Below are 21,107 nucleotides of genomic sequence, written 5' to 3'. Positions count from 1 at the left end.
AATGCAGTTCAGTTGTCTTTGGCCACCCTGATAAAGCAAGGATTACCACCCAAGGACGTAAAGTAGCTTTTTACTCCAGTCCTTTTGAGGAACTTCTACTGCCAACCCAATCACATTTATTTCATACTCAACCTTTCCAAATAACGTTGAAACCAGAAAGTTATTTATGTGACTCGCTTAATTGAAAGAGCATTTGCTGTCAGTGATCAAATAAACTGTTATTGATCTTCAGCATTGGAGGATACTCACATGGAGCATTCTGGTACATATTTTTCATTAGGACACTTTGCAGGGGGAAAAAAAAAGATCAGAATGCAAATACAGCAAAAAAAAAAAATACAAATCCTATAGGATACTGAGATAAAAATAATAAATCAAAGAGTTCTGAGTGTGACTCCAGAGAAAAAAAACCCATGCAAAGCACAGAACAGCAACACCACCACAGACTGCAGAAAACGTGGGGGCTTCAATAGACACAACAGCCTGCTCTGAACTCCCAGCACGTAATGAGAGAAAACTTAAAGAGGAACGGCTTGGCCATCAGAAACCTACTGATGCAAAAGCATCTCAGCAGAAGAAAGCCCTAAACTGTTGACTACCAGACTCTGAGAAGATGTGATTTCCCATGTGCCCTCCTTGTATACTTTTCCCCATGCATTGTGTCCATGCATGCACCTTGCTTTGATCCAGCATTTCTGTATTTAAAGCCTGGGCTATGTCTCATTTACTACTAATTCTGTGACAAAACTGCTGCTTACGTCACATCTGAGAGAAGGGGAAATACTTGCCCCTCTTCTACTCCAGAGACCAGAGGTTCGTGTCCTGTTATGCTTTATTTCTCTAAACTCAGCATAACTGAATTGAATCTAAAAACATCTAAATGTCAGTTATCTCACAACCCAAATATCAGAGCTCATTTACAACCTATAGCAGTTTCTTCACTGTTTTTAACTTGAGAAAATTATATCTTAAGTTTATATACCTTGAACTGCAGAGTAATCAAGGGCACCAGTCTCCCTGCTGTCAAGCTATGAAAGCATTCACAGCATAGGAGAGATGATAGGCTAATTGTTACACCCTTCTCAGGCTGCAAATTCACCAGGCTTTTGTTAAGGTGCAATCCTGTCAATCTGTGCTTTATCCCCCCCCCCCCCCCCCCCCCTCTATTTTAAGGTAAAGCCTTATTCAAACTTCATTTTCAGTAGGAATTTTTCAGTCTCTTGGACAAAAATACTTTGTATCTTCCTTAGTCAGTAACAAAAAAACTGGAGGTCACATTATGAATAAGCTCCCAGAGTGAAATGCCTCTAAAACATTAGGCTTACAATGGAAATGCTAACACAGTCTTGACTACCGCAGCCCTGCTCTAATATCAGTGAACTTCCTTTGGGGGGTGAAGCTTTGCCTCAGGAACCTTAATTATCTGATGTGGTCAATTACTCCAAGATAATGATGATTTTATCAGGTATTACTGCTCAAATATTTTACGATAGACAGGCTATTTAATTGCATTCCTGACCTACCAAAATGCTTACAGATGACTCAATTAAACACTAAGAGGATACAGGGGGAAGGGAGGGAGGGGAGGAGGGACTGCACTTAAATCCTTGCCTATAGTTTATTTTGAATTGTTGCTTTTTTTGTTCCTCCTGAAAATCCTGCTCTCCATCCCTCCATCCTTTCACCCATTCATCCATCCATCCATCCATCCAAGCAAGCAAGTTGCATGAGTAGCATTGCCTGGACAGGATGTTTGGAGAAACAAGCCTAGTACTGAAGCACAAATGGAAAAGCATGTCCAGCCTCTCTCCTGCTGAGGGATTAATGGTGGATCCTGCATAATCCCTATGGTGGATTTAGCAAAAACATTTGACATCCCAGTATAGATGAGCGTGCTGAAATGAATTTTCTCCCACATTCAGATAAAGTAGATGTTATGACAATGGGGAAATGTCTTTACTATGGCAGCCTACAGGTATAGTCTCAGCCTCTGCAGGTCCTTCAAGCATCCCAAAGGCTGGTCCATCCCTTCCTCCTTTAGACTGGTAGCAGGGTGCAGGGCTGCTGTTTGCCAGGGAGGCTGAGGTTGCCCCAAGGACTGCTTTAATTGGCATCTCTGCTTCATTGGTCATAATGGGCTGTTTCCCAGGCACAAAGCTGCCATGTCTTAAGAATGTCTGGCTGCAAAGCAAGCATGCCTCTGCCTTGGCTCAGCCAGGCAGAGACAGTACTGGGTGCTGTCAGTACGGACCTGGTGCAGCCTCCTGTGCTGGCGGTGCTGAGAGCTCTTTGCAGCATTCCCAGCCAGGAAATAGGGGGCTTTCCCCTGCCAAGCAGTCAATTTGCTTCTGGTTAAATAGGAACTGCGTGCAAGATTTTGAGGGTAGATTATTTCCCTGCTGCGTACAATAATGTTACTGCAACACTTTCAGCAACTTTGTCAGGAACTCAACCAAAAGCACTGAAAACAATGGCAAGGCTGCCCTTCCTTTCAATGGTTGCTGGAATTCTGCTGCCATTTCTCCACAAAGGTCCATTTGTCTTTCCACTCTGGAAACAAAATGTATTGTTGCAGTACTGTTGCTAAAACTAGCAGCAAATCCTCCAGGGTAAGAATGTGGTTACCCACTATTGCATCAGGCTAACAGAAGGGAGAGATGATATTTTATGGGGGTTTACTCAGGAAAAAAAAAAAACACACAACACTTTTTGTAACGCTATGATTTCCATTTTATGGGGTTTCACAACAGCCTTTTCATGGGCGGCTTTTTCATCATTCTCTGTTATGTTTTCAGCATTGCTAAAGCTCTTTTCAGTCACATTCCAAAGCACAGCATCCACAAATATTCCCAAATATATCCTAAATTGCTTAGGAAGGAAACAATTTTCCCTATCTGAAATTAGAACAAAAAGAAATGATTCTGAAATGTCAAATTTTAGCGAACTAAAATGCTGCAGCAACTGGTTTGGATAAGTCAAAACAGTTCAATTTTACTGTTAAAAATATTCCTATCATTAGTCTTCATGTCAAGATAAAAAGTCATATTGAAAATACCATAATTCTCTCATTATTAAGAAGAGTGACAACAGTCAAAGGAAACAGAAAAAGGCAGCAAAGTCCTAAGCACCATGTCAAGCATCACTATTTTCTTATTACATTAGGAAGGAACCATTTGGGGTGGGTGGAATGGTGAACTGGGGCAGAGAGCATGGGGTGCTTTGTAAATCATATGTGACAACAGCATTGACCCAAAGAACTTCCTATTGTAAACACTGTGCCTGTGGGCCACACTGAGCTACGATGCTTTTCTGCATGAGTACCCATAGAACCAAACCTCACCTCTTCCAAATATTCCAATAAAATTCTTATGCCTGCAATGCTTCAGCTCCTTCCTACAGTACATACATATTTCAGAGTTACCACTTAATACAATTATAGTTCATTTAGCCAGCAATTACAGTAATAGGAAGACTGGCAACCACTGTCACTCAGACTGGAAAATCAATGTTGCACAGTGGTACTTTTATTCATCCTATGGAGTGCCTTTTTAGTTAGATGCACACACTCTGGAATCACAGGGAAGAATTAAGATCCCTCTGATTTTTACTATTTGTCTTTTACAGTTATCCATACACGATTTAGTTTCTGGGTAGAAGAATAGTGAACAACATCCCGAGGCCCCTTCCAACCTGATATATTTTATGAGTCCATGGATTATTGGACCTGTTGTTTCAGCAGATCCATTTTCTATTGTATTTCACCTAAGAGAGGACCTTTGACAATTCATTTCTTAGAGGCAACTCAAAATATAGCTGTCCGTGGGCACTGAATTAGAAACTCCTGAGCTTTTCTTAAACCTTTTGTACAATATTTGCTTTTATTCCAAATTTATAAACCTATGTCCAGGAAGGCACTTAAATAGGTGTTTCAGTTAATCCTTATTTTAACAGAGTTCTGAAGAATCTACATAAACATATGGCCACAGTTAAGCAAATGTGCACTAGACAGGAATGAAGTGCTGAATTACAGATGTAGTGCTTCCAAAAGAAAGCTAAGGCTATAACCATGTCTCCTGAGCTTTAAATCCTCTTTCTCAGTCACTTAACCACGCTGCAACAAACCTACTTTGGACGGATGGTTTAGATAGGTGTTGTATTTGCATCTCATTATGTGAGAGGTCCTAAAAATTAAGTCTTGTGTAAAGCAAAAAAGAGATCTGTGATCATACCTGGAATATTTCTTCCCAAGGAGGAGGTTAGCAACAGGAGGTTCCCTTTGTTGTTCAAGAAAAGAAAACCTTTAAATCATTGCCATTACTGCAAAGAGTTGTTTCAGCAAGGAGAATAATGATATTTTTGTAGGCTGCCAAACTTTTGCAGCAGAAGAGCCTTTTGGCAGCAGAACCACTTGATTCAATGAGCATTACTGAATTTCCTCGTTGATCAGTTCATCTCCTCATGGTGCCATCTTTTGACAGTGTTACATTATAGCTCCTTGTTCTTATGATAAATTATTTTCATCCATCATCAGAACACACTCTTGCTCTAATGATAGATTAGTGTTATGCATCATCAGGACGAGGCGCATTGATAACGTACCAGAGGAGCCCCACTGACAGGAGAAAAATCTGCCAAATAAATTCATTTGCTGTGCACCAAGTCGAAATCAGATATATAGGGCTGACTGCATCCTACAACAAACATTCCAATTAGAAGAGGCAAGTACATCTACAGAGGCAGTTTGTGCAAGGAAGAAGGATAGAAACATGGCCACCCATCCAAATGGCAGTGCAGGGACTAAACCAGGCTTGATGCATCAGAGTTGTGCAATGGGGATCAGTGTGCATAAAGGAGCAGGTGTGCTGTGTGGGGCCAGTACTACAGCAGTGTTCCTTTATGGTATCAGAGAAACTCATTTTGGGGTGCAGAGTATCAAGAGACCTAAATTCATTGAGGATGGCATAGAGAGCTTGAAATGATGCTGCCACTCAGAGATAGGGGCCAAACAGCAGCTGCTTCTTCATCCCCCAGTATCAGTGTCAGATGCGTGGGAAGCTAACCCTTAGAGATGTATATTTACCTTCAAGTTTACACTTACACCTACTTCTCTATACATACCTTGTGTTACAACTGTGACGATATCCATCAAGAAAATACTGAACACCACATAAAACACACAAAAGGTTGTAAGGACTACCAAGCACTTTCAGGTAAATCCAAAATGCAGAACATTAATCAATACTGGTATCATTAGAGGCTGGGCTGAACTCATCCTGTAATTCCAGTGATAAAATTGAACCAAGGAATTGGCACCTGGGATCTCCAGGGTCTGCTCTAAGCTTCCTAACGTGTCTATAAGCAGGGACAGGCACAAGGCAATATGATACTCATCCGTTCCTTCTGCAGTGCAAAACTAGAAAGTATGTAGGAAGAATGTGACAGATTACATTGATTCATTCAATTGGGTGGCAGAACAGTGATAAAATTGTGGGTTTTGGAAGCTCTGGATAGCAGTGAAAAACGGGACGTGTCTCAGTCAAGAGATAAATGACTCAACAAATGGTTACGCTTTAAAGATTTACTGTTGTTTTGGTGGAAGAAAGGCTTTGTTCTTATTCCTTACCTTTAGCACACGGACTAGCCAGCCTATAGATACTGATAAAGTAGGGAAGAGGTTTGCAGGGGTGAAAAGATAGCTCCTATTCTCCTATTGGTGCAATAAACTCTGTCCTCATGCTGCTTGTCCCAAGCAGATGTTGAATGATTTGGTGCCGTTTTTTTTCTGAGCTTTTTAGAAACGTTCTGAGTCAGTGGTGTTTCACTTTGGGTTGGTGCAGAGAATGATCCCAGGCAGTCACCAGGTCTTGCATTATTTGTGCAACACACTAATGGGCAGTTGGTCTATGAACTAAATTTCCTGCAGGGTATATGAAGTATTCTTTCTAGTGTAGCCTATGAAGAACAAGGCTGAGCACATCCCCTGTCTGGTATTTCAGCTGCAGTTACCTTCCCTTTAGGGTGGGCCTCTGCTGTGTCTGACCCAACACCTGGAGAGGATCCAGGGAGATATTTGACCACGCAGGGGAGTGTAACATGGAGCTACAGGTTCTTCGTGACTTCTGATTGGAACCTCTCTGCCAGCCGTCTCAGGAATATACCCTAACGGCTGTGATTTATTGCTGTGTTATCGTGCCTGTCTGCCTCACTACAGACTCTGAATTTTATCAGGCAGCTTGTCCTCTAATGTCTGGTAACCAATTACTGTGGTCTGCAAAGAAGCCTGAAGTACTTTGCCAAACACTGCTAATAAACTCAGAGAAAGCCTGAGCACAGCTTCAGGTTGCCTTAAGGAAATTCCAGTGAGCACTTTCCACTTTATTGTCTAGTTCATAGTATGAACTGGAAATTATCTTGAAGTGCCATTCTCTACACAGAGCTAAACTCCCTTTTAAAGAATGTGCCTCACTGGATTACTGCACATGGACTCGCCTCCATCCAAAGGCTGCTGAGCTCAGTAGGAGCCTTTCAAATGACAACAGAGAGAGCAGAACTCAGCCCACAGTCCTGAACCAAGTTCTTCAGAAGGAAACACAACTCTCTTTCCTTTACACACAGCTAAAGCAGGTAGAAAAAATGGGCAAGTGACAGCACAACAAGGGTACCAAGTATCTGCTGTTCTGTGTTTGTGAAAAAAATAGTTATCTTAAAGGATTAAATCATCAGTAGTGCTTTGTGCAAGTCCTCTGCAGCAAAGTGAATCTGTGCTTCATTACACACTGTTTTCTTTTGAAGCTGGCTTGCCCTTTTGGTGCAAGGAGGAACAAGCAAGGGTCTGCACTGCTGAACTTACCACCCCCCTGAAGCCAAAAGTTTTCTCTTAATCCTGTTCATTTCTCTTGCACCTTAACTGGCTTCACCCATGGAGTTGCTGCTCCACATGTGGTACGTTGGCTGGTGTCAGTGTTAAGTCATGAGCAGACTGGGAGCCCTCATGTCAAAGACAGAAGTTTGGAGACTACAGAGCCATCCCTGTTCACCACCCCATGCTACACCTGCACACAACACACACACACACACACAGAGTCTAATTTCTCCCATAGGGAAGCCTTCTGAAAAGTTTTTCTCCAGATTGTAAAAGACCAATTCCATAAAGGAACGGCTTAGTGCTGCAGTGACATGATTTGTGGCTTCCAGGCTCCAAAGCTGTAATTTATTCAGACAATTAGCAGCAGCCCTGTATTCTTGACAAATTCTTCACTTGTATGCAGCTACTACACAACAAGGTGCTTTTAAGAACTGTGCCTTCTTATGGATTAAAAGACTCCCCCCTCCTCTTCCCTCCGTATTTGACAAGTTCTTTTCACAGTCAATGGAAATTAATACAGCAGGTTAGAGAGGTGATATACAATAATCCAACCAGCCAAGAAAGCATTGTCTGAAAAGAGCAAGTACAGAGCCTATAGGAATGTTCAATACACAAAAGGGAACACTTCAGCATTTGCCTTTTGGTGAAGTTATTTCACTCTTCACGTAATCCTCCAGAGTTCCTGTACCAGATGTCACTGTGATGCCACTGAAGAGTGTAAATGGTATTTAAGTGTGTGATAGTTGTCCAGAATTGCAGCTCTGAATGTGTGCTCTGGCAGCCTGGTGGCTTTCCTGGGCTGCGAACTGGCTGGAACGTCAGCTGGCTTTGCACAGTGCATCTGTGCAGAGGTCTTGCAACACAGCACTGAGGCTCAAGCCAGAGCGACATAAATCAGCACAGACCCTTCTTCACATGCAAGCCTGAAATTAAACCAGAGTGATAAAATCCAGCTCTAAATCCTGCCCTCCTCCAGCAATGCTTAAGTTCAGCCCAGCCAGATTTAGGGGCTTGGTCAAGGTCCAAACCCGACTCAGGCCCTGACCCTTGTTGGATCTTAGAGAAGCAACAACCTCACTGAAACAAAGGCTCTGCTTCCCAGTACCACTGGCTTTTTCTGGGGATCTGCTAAAGCTGCCATATAACTGGCATGATGTCCAGCCAGCTCTGCTCCAGCATGTTCTTCCACCTTCTGCTCTCAGCAAAATGAGGATAAAAGCAACAAGTTAGGCTCACTATGAGGGCAAACCCTGCGTTAATGATCAGACCAGTTTCCGGACCAAGACACTGTGGCTCATTTGGCTCCAAAAAAAGACAGACCTGTAGAGACCTGAGGTGGCCTGGGGGGTCCCCTGCTGTGAGCACCCCTCCTGTTCTAAAGCATTCCTTGTGGCACTCCGGTGGTTCCGTGTAGTGACACAGTCAGGCAAATACATTAATGATCTATCATCTCACCAACCTCACATTATGCTTCACAAAGTATAACGACTCGGAGAGTGAAATTTGTTAGCACAAAACTTTGGGGAAGCAGCAAGGAAATCACAGATTTTTATTATTATTCCTTTTCACTAACTCTAGGCAGAGAAAAGGAGATCTATCAGCCAATGTATTCATAAGAAATGATTCATCGCAGATGCTGGTGTGAATGGGTGGCTTAGAAATACTTGGAGGCACACAGAGGTTTCCATAAAAACTGCAAGGCTTGGCCCACTGTTGCTTTCGCTCCGAATCAGTTTTACAGCCCTCAGTTCAGTAACAGCAGGGCTTCAGCCCATAGAAAATTCAATTTCAAAGTATTTGTTCTTGTGTGGCAAAACAAAGAGTTTCTTCAGTGGAACTAACCTGGGTTAATGTATAAACAGAAGTATTTTCCTTCGACTAAATCGAGAGTGATATTAAAATGTAATGAAGATCTTTTTAAAGCTCTTGTTTAGGATTTTCTTTCCACTACACTAAAAGGGGGAAAAAAAAGATACAATCAAACAGGGCTGAATCACCACATCTGTTAATTGCAAATATCCTGTAATAGTGAATCAAAACACCTTTTATCAAATAACATCGTTAAAACTAAAGAGAACCTCAGTTATAAGAACATTAAGTTTAAATGAGAGACCTGTGAAAAGAAAAGCACTTTGGTGCAGTAAGGTCTGCTGCTTTCCTTGACTTTAATACATCACCCTGGGATGTGTCTGTTTTTCCTGGACATGGATCTTGTGTAAATTGGTGCAGTTACGCTGATTTCAGGGGAGTTGTGCTGATTGATATCTGCTGGTGATATGACACCTCAGTGTGTAACCTGCAGACGTTAATGAGTCTCACGAAGGAAAAGCAGGCTATTTCCTTTGCACAGTTAATTCATAAAGCCACACCAGGATATAGGATTTCCAAGTGTTTCTCATTTATCTGCCAGCCTACCTTAACAGGATTTGCTTTCTAAAAGAACAAGTTCTCACTCCCCTCCTTCATTGTCTTCTTTTCAGCTACCACTTTGTTTTGGGTTCATTTCCCTAAACAGATACATAAATACTGGATCAGATTTTCTCTCTTTTGGCTTCAAGTTAGGCTGGCGATGCCATGAAAGCTTGTTGGAGCAGTAGAACCTGTACCTGCAACAGCAGCTGCACTTGGCTTTTGGGAAAGGAGTCAGGAAAGGACTACCTGGTTGATTTTTTATTTTAGTTTTTTTTCCTAGCTTTCATTAAAAACATAATCTAACCAGGGAAAAAGGAGTGGGGAGAGGGAGAGATAAAAGAAAGGTAGCGGGACTCCGCCAAGGAGTGGGACTCTGCCACTACAAAATGGGCTCTGACTTGCCAGTTTTTTTGTTACTTTGGCTTTGCTTTCATCCCAGAGATGCACCATCTCTTGGGCAGAAAGCAGGACCCTCTGGGCAGCCTTGGTCAAGAAAGAGAGAAAGAGGATCTTATTCAGGAGTATTTTAGGTGTGCTTTATTAAAGCAGAGGCCATTTTATCTGCCTCTGCTTAACCTTGCTCAGAGCCCCCCAAAAGGCAATAGAACCCCTACAGTGAGGTCTGTTTATTTTCTGCTCAGTTGGAAAGCAAAGGTCCTATTACCATTAAGGGGAGTTACAAGTATTCATCAAAGAAAGAAATGACCCAGAAAGGCAGTTAAGTTAGTTTTATTCCCACTGCATAAGTCAACCTCCTTTCTATATATAAAATGATGGGGTTAGGAAAGGATATTCATCAGGCAAGCTGCTGATTTGATTGGCTGCGCTTCCCCATGTACTTTATAATTTGTAGTTATAAATAACTGTTTTTAATAATCAATTGGTATTTAAATAACATACAATAACTGTCTTATTAAATCCCACTTTTTAGAACGAATAAGCAGTTAGACATTAAAGACATGGGTACCAAACAGCCACAGGATTTCAGACCATTTTCTTTTTTATATACAGGCCATAAATATCACTATGGAATTACTTGGTTAGCCAAGGCCCTGGATGAAGCCAGCAGAAGACCCTGCTCTCTGATGCTGCCTTTAAGCGATCATATACTTTTCTGGTACGATGACTTTTTGAACAATAACCACATGTTATTTTCTTTGGCCACCCCTCACATTTCAAAAGGGGCAGCCTTGAACTGCAGAGCTGAAGTAAAGCAATGTGTCCTCAAACCAGAACCCCAAAAGCAGGGAGCATCTAATAGCAGGTTTGAGATCATTGGTCTCAATCAGCTGGGCCCACAGCATTTCCAGCAGTTAGGTTCATATATTGCATCAGGAAGGAAAAATAATGTTGAATCCCAAAGAATTAAATACAGCACTCAATCAGACATACAGAAAAGCCATTGGCCTTGTCTTTTTCCAGCGGTCACCCAATAAACAAGCACAGCCCTCTCCTTTATTTTGTCTTGGTCAAGGACAGGGGAAGCAAACTCAGGGTGGGAGAGGATGGAGAAGACGACAGTTTGGTGTAGTGACACCTGGCCCTGGATTGGCCATTGGTGAGGTTCACCCCACAGGAGGGAAATCAGCAGCCTTATCCTCCTTCCTCTTTTATTCCCATTCACTTTTCTTCCTCCCTCTGGAGGACAAGAGCAACTCGCAGGTAAAGTTTACTGGCATCCTCACTCCAGCAACTTTTCCCACCACACTTTTTTCCCCAGTTATTATTTTTTTCGGCACCCCTGGCCCCCTCCTCCTTATTTTATTTTAGACGCCTCTGAGAGTTCAACTGTCGCCCAGGGCTTCAAACTAATTTTCTCTTCAGAAATGATTGCAGAAAGCCGCATGCATAATAAATCCCGTTATTGCTCTTGTTATTAAAATAGGTTGTTAGGGATGTGGACTTGGAGGCCTTTTTGTCTGATGACAGCAGTTCTTCTTAGCTAGGAGCTTATGGCTTATTGACTGAGGCTGCCAGGTTCAAAAAAAATAATAGGAAGAAAAGAAAATCAAAAAGAGAAGGAGCCATAGCTGGTGGCTGATGTTTAACAGTGAGAAAGTTGGGATGATTTGAGGCGGTTCTTTTAATCATATCCATGGGCCGTGTTCGCAAAGAACAGAGCATCTCCAGCAGCTCCAAGGCTGCACTGAGGGTCCACAGAGAGCATCTGTGAAGAGCTCTGTTAGGGAGCAATGATTAATTAATATTTCTCATGACAGCTGGGTCTGTGCACCCTCATTGTGCTGGGCATCCTGCAAAAGCTGTGACCATGGGACTGCAGTCAGAAGAGATGAGAAGTTCCAGACCCCAAGGTGAAATGAGCAGAACACTTGTGGAGGTGAAATGACATGCTCAACGGCATCCCAAAACCCAGTGTAAGGGCTGGTAAGTGAAGAAAAGTCTCCTAAGTTCCTGTTTGGCACACTGGCCATCAGTTCACATTTCCTCACCTTATTCTAACAAACCACACGCTTCATCTTTCAATCCGAAAACTTCTGTGGACCAGAGCAGAGCCTCTTCAAAATGAAATGTAGTTAAAGCAACAGGTCTCCTGTGAGAATGCATTCTTAAAACAATAAAGCAGTTTTGATAAAGAAAGTACACTGTCTGATCATTAAATGGAAACATCTTCTGGTTACCATGTGAAAATATGCTTCGAGTCACTGTTATCCTGTGAAACAAAAATCTAAGCATAGATAAGACTGGGCACTTACCAAGTTTTGTATGCATGGAAACTATGAAGTATATGAAAATATAGATTCCTATCCACTAAAACCAAACATGTCACATTCATAAAGGAACCAGGGCCAGAACTGGCAGGCATCTCAAAGGGAAAAAGAGGACACTGCTTCCAATACAGGCTCTGAAAATCTCCACTTTAATATATACAAGTATGAACTTGTTTAAAGATTTTTTTTACCCAGGACCACAACAGCTCTTACACCGTAGCTCCCAAAGAGGAACCTCCGGAAGCTTTGCTGTCAAACTCTGAAATTACGGTACTCCAGGCCTCGATTTATCTTTCAAGCACTGGGAGATATCCCAGTGACCACACAACAATGAACTCGATGCCTGCAGCATGCCCTCTAGCTGTTTAGTTAGCACTGTAAGCAAAGGTGGGCATGCAAAAGGTGGTAGCTCACATCAGACTTGTCCCTCAGCACTAGACAGGGCATAACTAGGTCCTTTGGGTCAGGAATGTTGAATGATATTCCAATATCAAGGCACCATCTCATTTCTGGTGCCAATGAGCTGAAGTTTTGCCTTGAATAGAGCTAGGACTCAACTTACTGTGTTCTAGAACCATGTCATTGCCTAAATTAGCATAAAAACTCTTAAGACAGCTGAATATAACACAGAAGAAAAGCTCAATATTGGAAGCACTATTACTCAAAGGAGAAATCTGGTAACTCAAAAGTTTTCAGACTAGGTAACAGCAAAGATTTCTGTAGAAAACAGTCCATCAGAGAAAACACAGGACCAATTATGTATTTAACAGCTTGAAAGCCCCAAATAGCGATTCCTGATTAATTAACTTAAGGTATCTGTTTGAGTGTGGAAGCTGACATGAGGTGTGAGTAAGTGAAGTTGGACATAAAGCAATACTGGAAGTGCCCAAATTGAAAAGAGCTTAGCTGGCTTCAGTAAGAAGAAAGAAATACAGTCTCAGCTTCATGTTCCATTTCTAGGTTGATTTTAAAGAATGCAATTCACGCCCCAGCAATACAGAAGCAATTACACAAATGGAAAATGACCAAGTCATTCTCAGGTATTCATAGAAAATTGGCATCTCCTGAATATTGAATTGTACTAGGTCCTAGCTTTCTATAAATACAGAAGATCAATAATTATCAGTGAAATGCTTTGCTAACGTCTGAATGCTGGCAAGACTGAAATAAGAAATGCCATTTATGCACTACTGCCTCAACAAGAGAATTAGCCTTTCCTGTCCTTATGGTGCAGATACCACGTAGCCTTAAGATGAGGACTAATAGTAGGCTGCTCCATTTCATGCTCAGGGAAGAACTGCATGAACAAATGTTGGCTACAGCTGACCTGTTGTTCTCCATTTGATGACTACTACTGTGTTCCCGGCCTTTCTGTTTTGAGGCCTGCAGAGTTCCTTCACTGTACATCTTCATGGGGCAATGATATGTAAAAACAGCTGCTCTTAGGAAGCACTGGGAGATTCTGTGAATAACAAAAATATTTATTTCTAGCCATCCAAAGACCTTGGGGCACTTTCAAAAGGAGATAACATCATCAATCTAATTGTACAGGCAAGGACAAGTGAAGAAAATGGCTGAAGCTTTTAGGAACAGAGTAGGATAAGAACTAGAGTAGAGGCTCTCCCTTCCCAAAATTCAGCTTCTTAGGGCTTTCTTCACTGCAACAGACTTCAGAGTTGAGGAGAATAAAGGCAGAAGGGAATAAATAAGCTAGAAAACATATCATCATCATTACAAACATAAAAAGCTACAAATCTGTCACAGTGCAGAAACTCTCACTTCATTGTTACTGTGATTTATTGGGGAGCTAATTTTAAACAAGTTTTCTTTTCCAAAACCACAACACAAAAACAAACTGAACAAGCAAGCCAGAGGACAGAAGCTAGCTGCTACCGGACAATTTAAGCAATAATCTCATTTGCTTTGTAGTATAAAAAGCAATAAAGGGCTGTTTACTGAGTGAATAAACACTGAATGAATCACAAAAAGCTCTTTATTGCGATTATACTCCAAGGCAGAGGAGATTATTGTTATTACACAAGAAGGCACAATGTGAAAATTTAACTCAATGCGCCAGATTTTCAGAGTGTTTCAGTCGCACAATTGTGTTCAGAGAGTACATTGTGTCTAATCTTAGCACACTGTTTTGACAATTCTGTATGCAAATCAGGTGGTGGGGTACAAATGCATTTAATTAACTATTTAGAGCCAATTTATGCAAGTCTGGTGGCTGGACACGTGACTTGCACAAGCAATGGCATGCTGAACTGGTTCAAGAATCGGCTGCCCTGCGTGACACATTGAGGCCTCCAGGAGCACCACGCTGCTCTGTGAGCACGGAAGGCTGTTGAACTCTTGATGCGTCCTCAAACATCTTCTAGATTAATATTTCAAGTGCCACTTATCTCCTATCAACTGACCCAAAGCATATCATTTCCTTCAAATCCTTACCTACATTTGCCAGTTGAGAACAAGAAGTTTCCTTTCACCACCGCATTGCCTTCCAGTGTCTTCTGCCTCTGCAGTCTGCACTGAAAAACAGCAGAAGATGCTCCCAGTTATAGGGTATACTCTCAGAGAAGCTTGCCCTGATAGAACTGCTACAGGTTGAAATCCCACCTATATTATGCATGGAGCTGGACTACAAACACATGATCAACAGCCTGTCATTGTTGAATGAGTACAGTAGGCTAAGCCCTAAAGATTATGATGGCCAAAGACTTCATTCATCTTTTTTCATGTCGCTAGGCTGCTGCTGAGAAACATCTCCACTGCATCCTGACTGGCATTTGAACATGAGATCCAGCCAGATAATACAGGAATTGGTAGCATTTCTGTCTTGGTTTCCACTTTTAAGGTGCTCTGGTGTAATGTTTGCAGCTCCCATAAAGCATTCATGGGAACGGAAGAAAACTTGGGTGAGACAAGGGCCTTTCTATTACATATTCACCAAAACAAACAAACAAAAAACAAAAAAAACACCAAAAAGAGAGAGAGAAAATACAGAAGAACTAACATAATTTGTTGAACAGGAGATGCAGTTGGAAAGGAACTCCCTTTAAAAATATGAAAAAAATTCACTATGGATTTTTTGTTCACTTCAAATTGCTTTTGGGTTTTCCATTTCCCCCCCATTCAGCCACACAAGGAGGGAAAAGCAACACATAATTTGATACATGCAATCAGTCTCATCAGGCAATAATAACCAAATCCAGCTACTTGGATGAAGTGAAAAATCCTCCTAATTTTCTTCTTCTAAAATTGCAGGTCTGCTTCATGTATTTGGTTTGACTTCTGAACTACGCAGTAACCAAGCAAAGAGCTAAACTCACAACAGTAATTTGGAGCAAATAGTTCAAATTAGCTCTGGTGTTTGTCCAGTTTTTGGGGCAATTAAGTAGATCCTAGGGATTTGGGTTTCATTTATTTTCGTTTTTTCTTTTAGTGTAACTTAAACAGCCTCCTGACTACACTCTTTGTGAGACTGATGTTAATTTCAGTGCTAACAGCACAAGGAACAGACATGGCATAACGGCGTTAAGCGCAGATATTTGAAAATATTCTTTTCTAGATCTATTTTAAGTCAAATCTCCCATGTAGAAAGGAAGAGCCAACTTGGACATCTCAGGTAAAGAAAGAGGAGGAGTACAGGACCTTTTGTCATCAGCATTTCCTCACTTCACCTATCCTATAACCAACAGGGGACAGCAAGAGCTGTAATCATCAATGAGAACAAACGATGGTTGAAGTAAAGAAACAAAAGGAAAAAGAAAACAGAATTTTATGGGAAATGTGCATGGAAAAAAGACCCCACAGACCTTAAAAAATTAATGCCCTGAGCTCAAAGCAATGGATTTATTTTTTAAATTGTTAAATAAACACAAGACAGGAATGCAGGGGGCTGCCATGGATGAGAATAGAAAGTATTTTGTTGCTGATAGTTCTGAATCTCCTTTGAAGGTTTATTTTGTGAAGGCCGAAGCTTTCAAGGTCCCGAATTCAATTCCTTTGGGCTGCTGGCCTCTGTAAACACTTTCACGGACTACCAGTGGGGAAAGAGGAGCTCTGGCCCTAAAGAACAAAGCCTTCATGTTCAAGACACGGTTTTGGAGAGTAAGATGTGGTTTTGGCTGTTCTGCACAAACCACTTACACCTGGTTTACTTCAGCAGTCCTGGGCAGGAACTAGTAAAAGACCTGGAGTGTTAGAACCAAACGTACCAGATGTTCCTACACACACGTGCCCTACTGCAGCAAAACTCCCAGCAACGGCCCTATCCCCTTTTTCATTCCCTTGACCACAATTCAACAATCTAAGCAAAACATTATTTTTGAAGTATAACTCTTTTTTATTTCCAGCTCTGACTCTCATTACCCTTTTGGCCAAGCCCCACTTAGGCTTAACTCTCCTCAGCAGAAAGGCTTCTGTGTTAATATTTGCTATGTTTGCTTACTCACTAAACATATAAGTGTATTTTTACATTCAGACAAAGCATTCTCCTCTGACAAAGGCAAAGGATTTATGCCGGCTCCTGTCTTCCAACAATGATGTGTAAGTACTTGCTACTGTGTGCTCCCACCAGGGCGTATGGGCATGGAGAAAGGCTAGAATGGATCCATGGATTTTTATTTTATTATGAAGCATCCTGGGACAAGATTCCAGGAATACCCAGGAAGGCCAGACTGGATGGGACTTTGAGCAACCTGGTCTAGAGGGAGGTGTCCCTGCCTATAGCAGGGTGTGCAACTAAATAATCTTAAGGGTCTTAAACCATTCTATGATAATACAGGGAATGGCTTATAAATCCTCAAGCAGTTAGATGCAACAAATAAACCTCCATTAGTAGATACTAACTGCTTTGTTCTGAAGACACAACAAGCAGTTAGACCTCCAAAACTAACTCAAGTTTTCTTGCAGAACAAGACAAATGACAAACAAGGGAAAGCAGATGCAAAAACCTCCATGAAAAGGTCAAAGCCAGACTTGCAGCGATACTTTCAAGCTGCTTCTTTCCCCAACGAGCAGAGAAGCCACTTCACCCTTCATAGTGAAGTAACCCAAACTATTACAGCTGCACATAGAAATAACAAATTCTGACTGAAAATGATCAGTGGAACCATGGCACCAATCTCCACATCATCTTAAACTCTGATTAATCTATGTTATATGCAACCGGTCACCATTACTTTTCAAAGGAGAAACAAACTGAAATAAGACAGTGCCAACGTTTCCTGATGTTCAGTTTTTCTGACTTGCCTACCTAAACCACAAGTATTTCAGTGCACACCATGCCCCTCAGGTTAGGTGTGAGCAACACCTGCATAGATGCCACAGTAACACAAGTAATACCTGACAGTGTTTAAATGCTGACATCTGGAGTTCACTTGGTGAGAATTTTATGAAGTAAAAAAGAGAATCAAACACTTTATATGGAATTTTACATGTCACAGCTTTGTTTTTCACTCCCAAATATCATCCCTTTCCCTCAACTAGTCAGCCTTCTGTTGCAGAAAATGACTGTCATCCCGTGATTGCCTTTTGTGAGCTGGAAACCAGGTAAAGTAGTAATAAACCAAAAAACTGAAAAACAAAAGCAAAAACCCCCACCACCTAATGGAACAAATACTGGTTACATATACATAGCTTTGTTTAACTTCAGAAGTGAGAAGGAATAGGCTTAAAACAGACCGCTCAGAGAAAAACGCTATTGTAGAAAAATATTAGGCATTGCTTTGTCATTTAAATAGTAAAACCTTACATCTCTACACGTTTATCACAAGTGATTCCAAAGGCTTTTGTGGCATAAGTAGAAATGATTCTTCTCGGTTCTGAACGGCAGCCAGCCCAGGGTGCATGGCACAGCTATTTACCAGTGATTTACAGCACAAGGTTAAGAGGAGCAGTCGATGCAAATGAACTTGCTAGATGATTTTGGATGGCCAGCATGCCATTAGCTTTCCTTGGACAGCGCCAACATCTCAGGCTTTCGTGAAAACAGACATGACTTCTTAAATAAAAGCAAATTTTTCAAGCTCACAGGACTCCTCCAGGTAGAGCTGAGGGGGAGGAATTGAATGTTGCTCATGAAGAGCTGAGCAGATGAAATTTCACTAACAAAAGAAAGAAGGTTTAAAAAAAATAACAACAACCTGCCTGGGTGGAACCTGGCAGAGATACCTAGACAGGGGACTTTCCCTGTTACCCTGCGCTAACTTGTCCCATTAATCCTTTTAATTTCATGTGTTCATTTTTACACAGCTTAGCTTGTTCGCTGCATGCCAGTACAAATCGCGTTTTGCTCCCTCTTCTCTCATCTTGCTCCTGTCTCTGACAGGACCTCGCTGCTGCTGCGGTAACTTATGTGGTCTGTCAGCTGGACCACTGGGATGCAAATCTCTCTCTGTCCCCTTCGGGTGCCATCGATACTTTATTAAGAGTTTGCATCTCTCTTTATCCAGGGAAGTGATGGACTAACTGCATTTTCCTTCCTCTCTAGTGGTCTCAGAGGGCAATAAATAAATAGATAATCTGTAAAAATGTCCTGTAAATAATGGCTGAAGGAGATTCAACTCATAATTTATCAAGCTTTTCTTAAAACTAAAATTTGTTTTTTTAAAAAAATGTACATTTCAATATCATTTCCCTGCTTTTTCCTGAAGCCATGTCACAAAAGAAGCTAGTGATGCATGACTGAGACATATCTGCACTGGGTATCCACAGCTCCAGGTGTCTAGAAGGCTGCTTCAAACACACACGATGCTCTGAAAGATAAACTAAATACCATATTTGAGCCAGAACTTCATTTGAAAGTGGTAAGTCCCTTCTGCTGTGGGGGATGCTTGGAGTGGCCACCTGAGGGCCAAGTTCTTAGAAATACATGAAGATTCACCAATGCTTCCAAGTTAATTACTTAAATTTATCCCAAGCCATGCTGCTTGTTTGGCATTGCTCAGTTAGTGCTTTACTGCTTTTCTCAACGTGGTAACATTCTCAGTACTACTTAAGAGATTAGTTTTGGCGTGTCAGGAGATGAGAAAGCATCTTCTTCCTCAGAGCTGTGAGAACTGAAATGAACCAGGACTGGTGTGTTTGAACACGTGAATCTCACAGTGTTCAACAGAAGCACTTGTACCAAACTCTGGAAATCACGCTACCCAGAATTTCCAACTTTTTGTGTGATTGGGGCTCTTTTTCATTCACATTTTCACACCTAATATAGAGTCACCCAGCTCACTCCTCCACTATCTACCCTCTTTACTCCCTCTGCATGCCTGCCAAGGAGGCACTGCCTTGATAGCCCCTACACTGATCCATTTCAGTCTGGCTGCCAATGCTCTCCATCCCCTGCTTTCCCTGAGCACATCTTGGGTAGATGCTCCACAAGACACCGCAATCTCTATGAAGACATCCATCGTCTTCCTAGAAATTGTTCAACCTTCTTGTCAGTCTCCTCCGCCCTTCAAAACTGAAAGTCTCTTAAGTAGGAATGGGTTGTTTGGCAAGTTAAACTCGAAGCTGACTTTAAACAGAGGGCTATGAATAAATGGAAAATAAAGCACAAGCATTTGGTGCTCAGTTTAGATCACTCTCTAATTGTCTTGCCTTTGCAATTCAGCAAGCCTTGTTCTGCACATCAGACTGGGCACAGGAAAGTTTGCAGATAAATGCTTAGCTTAAAGACTGAGGTTTCATGCTCTTAGAATGTGGATTCCCTGCTGCATGCCCCCAGGGCTGAAGGCTGTCCTGTTTCCTCAGATTACATTGCAAGCAGGTTTCCTCCCTATCTGCAACCTTCTGGTTCTGCACATCTTGCTGTCAGCACCCAGCCCACTCTAAACTACGTGTAATGCATTTCACAGCCCAATTAGGTGGGAGGCCCATCCAGTTCACTGCTACATTTCATGAGTACAGTGACCATGGGCTTGCGCTCCATACTTCTAGGCTTCAATGCTGTGTCCCACCAGGGACTCCTCTCCCAGTTTTACAGCTGTTGGGGAGAGCAATCACCAGCAGATCAGCAGTTGTGCCATGCCCACAGCCACACAAGTTGTCTGTTCACCACCCTGACTGGTGTTAAACTCGTTTCTGTCACTACAGTCTCATGAACCTACCCCCCATTTCTAGCTAGAGCCTGGACCATGAACATTTGCAGCACGCCTTTTTCACTTGCTCTAGATCCTCTTTCTGAGGTTGCTTTCTATACATAATCTCTTTCATTTACACATCACACACATCAACTTAGGACTCCTGATTATCCTCTTCTTAATTACCTTTTCACAGCACCCACTCACCAGCACACTAGTAAAAAAGAAAGGAAGATGCAAATATATAACATTGGGCTCAATTTCTGCCCTTTGTAATTCATACCTCTAGACAGTTCTTCAGGCTGTATGTCCTTTGACAGGCGAAACACCTTCTTCTCAGTCTCACTTCCGATACCCTGATTCTAAAAAAAGAAATCTCACTTTTAATTAACAGTAGTTTCCTCATCCACCTTTTCATTTGTATAATAAGATGAAGATCTTCAGTTCTGGGAAGGTTTAATGCAACCTCCCCAGGATCCCCAAAAGCCACACTTAGTTAGAAAAGAAAACCACCCAAAACTTAAGGACTTGAGATACTGAAAGACAGGTTTGACAACTGTTAGATGACAGAGCCCATTCTGCTTGAGTTGGGGAGAATTAGTTGACATATTAATGTCTATTACACCCCTATCCTTTTATGAGTCTATTATTATATGTAATTAAAGATGAGCAGAAAGCATATTTCTCCAGTGGCATTTCCCAGCTTTTAAGCATTCACAGTCTTAAGAATGTTCTTTTATGGCTTTTCTTTTTGGTACATATGGGGATGCTTCGTACACTAAAGAGAAAATAAAGCCATTTGAATACTGTCCTACAGGCATTCCTGCTATGATAGAAGCACTTTTCCTGGATGCTATTGGCCAGTGCTTGGAAAAAAAGAAGCCTTACTAAGCCTGTTGATGCCCAGCAACCCCTGTAGTCCAGCAGCCATACCCCATTGTAGGCACATCATACTGCCTATGGCGGGGAAGCAGTTAACAAAACATTTTTGTTCATGTGAAAATATAAAGCAGCTGC

General features: G+C 41.8%; 1 long non-coding RNA gene across 2 annotated transcripts in view; it reads right to left on the bottom strand.

The window, feature by feature from the left end:
* Positions 1 to 21,107, bottom strand: part of LOC107322900 (uncharacterized) — a 58,078-nt gene that overhangs the window by 27,996 nt on the left and 8,975 nt on the right. The window contains exons 4-6 of one of the 2 annotated variants that reach the window (XR_014935941.1): positions 20,374 to 20,452; positions 14,458 to 14,537; positions 13,334 to 13,468 (exon numbers count right to left, since the gene is read on the bottom strand). This is a non-coding gene — a long non-coding RNA (uncharacterized LOC107322900). The remainder of the gene's footprint in view (positions 1 to 13,333; positions 13,469 to 14,457; positions 14,538 to 20,373; positions 20,453 to 21,107) is intronic. The other variant, XR_014935942.1, reaches the window with a different exon arrangement.

This window comes from Coturnix japonica, chromosome 19 (genome assembly GCF_054131305.1).
Source record: "Coturnix japonica strain WE chromosome 19, WE-NBRP24, whole genome shotgun sequence".
In the NCBI taxonomy this organism is placed as follows: Eukaryota; Metazoa; Chordata; class Aves; order Galliformes; family Phasianidae; genus Coturnix; species Coturnix japonica.
The sequence above is the reverse complement of the archived record's forward strand: the minus strand, read 5'-3'. Positions and strand labels throughout refer to the sequence as shown.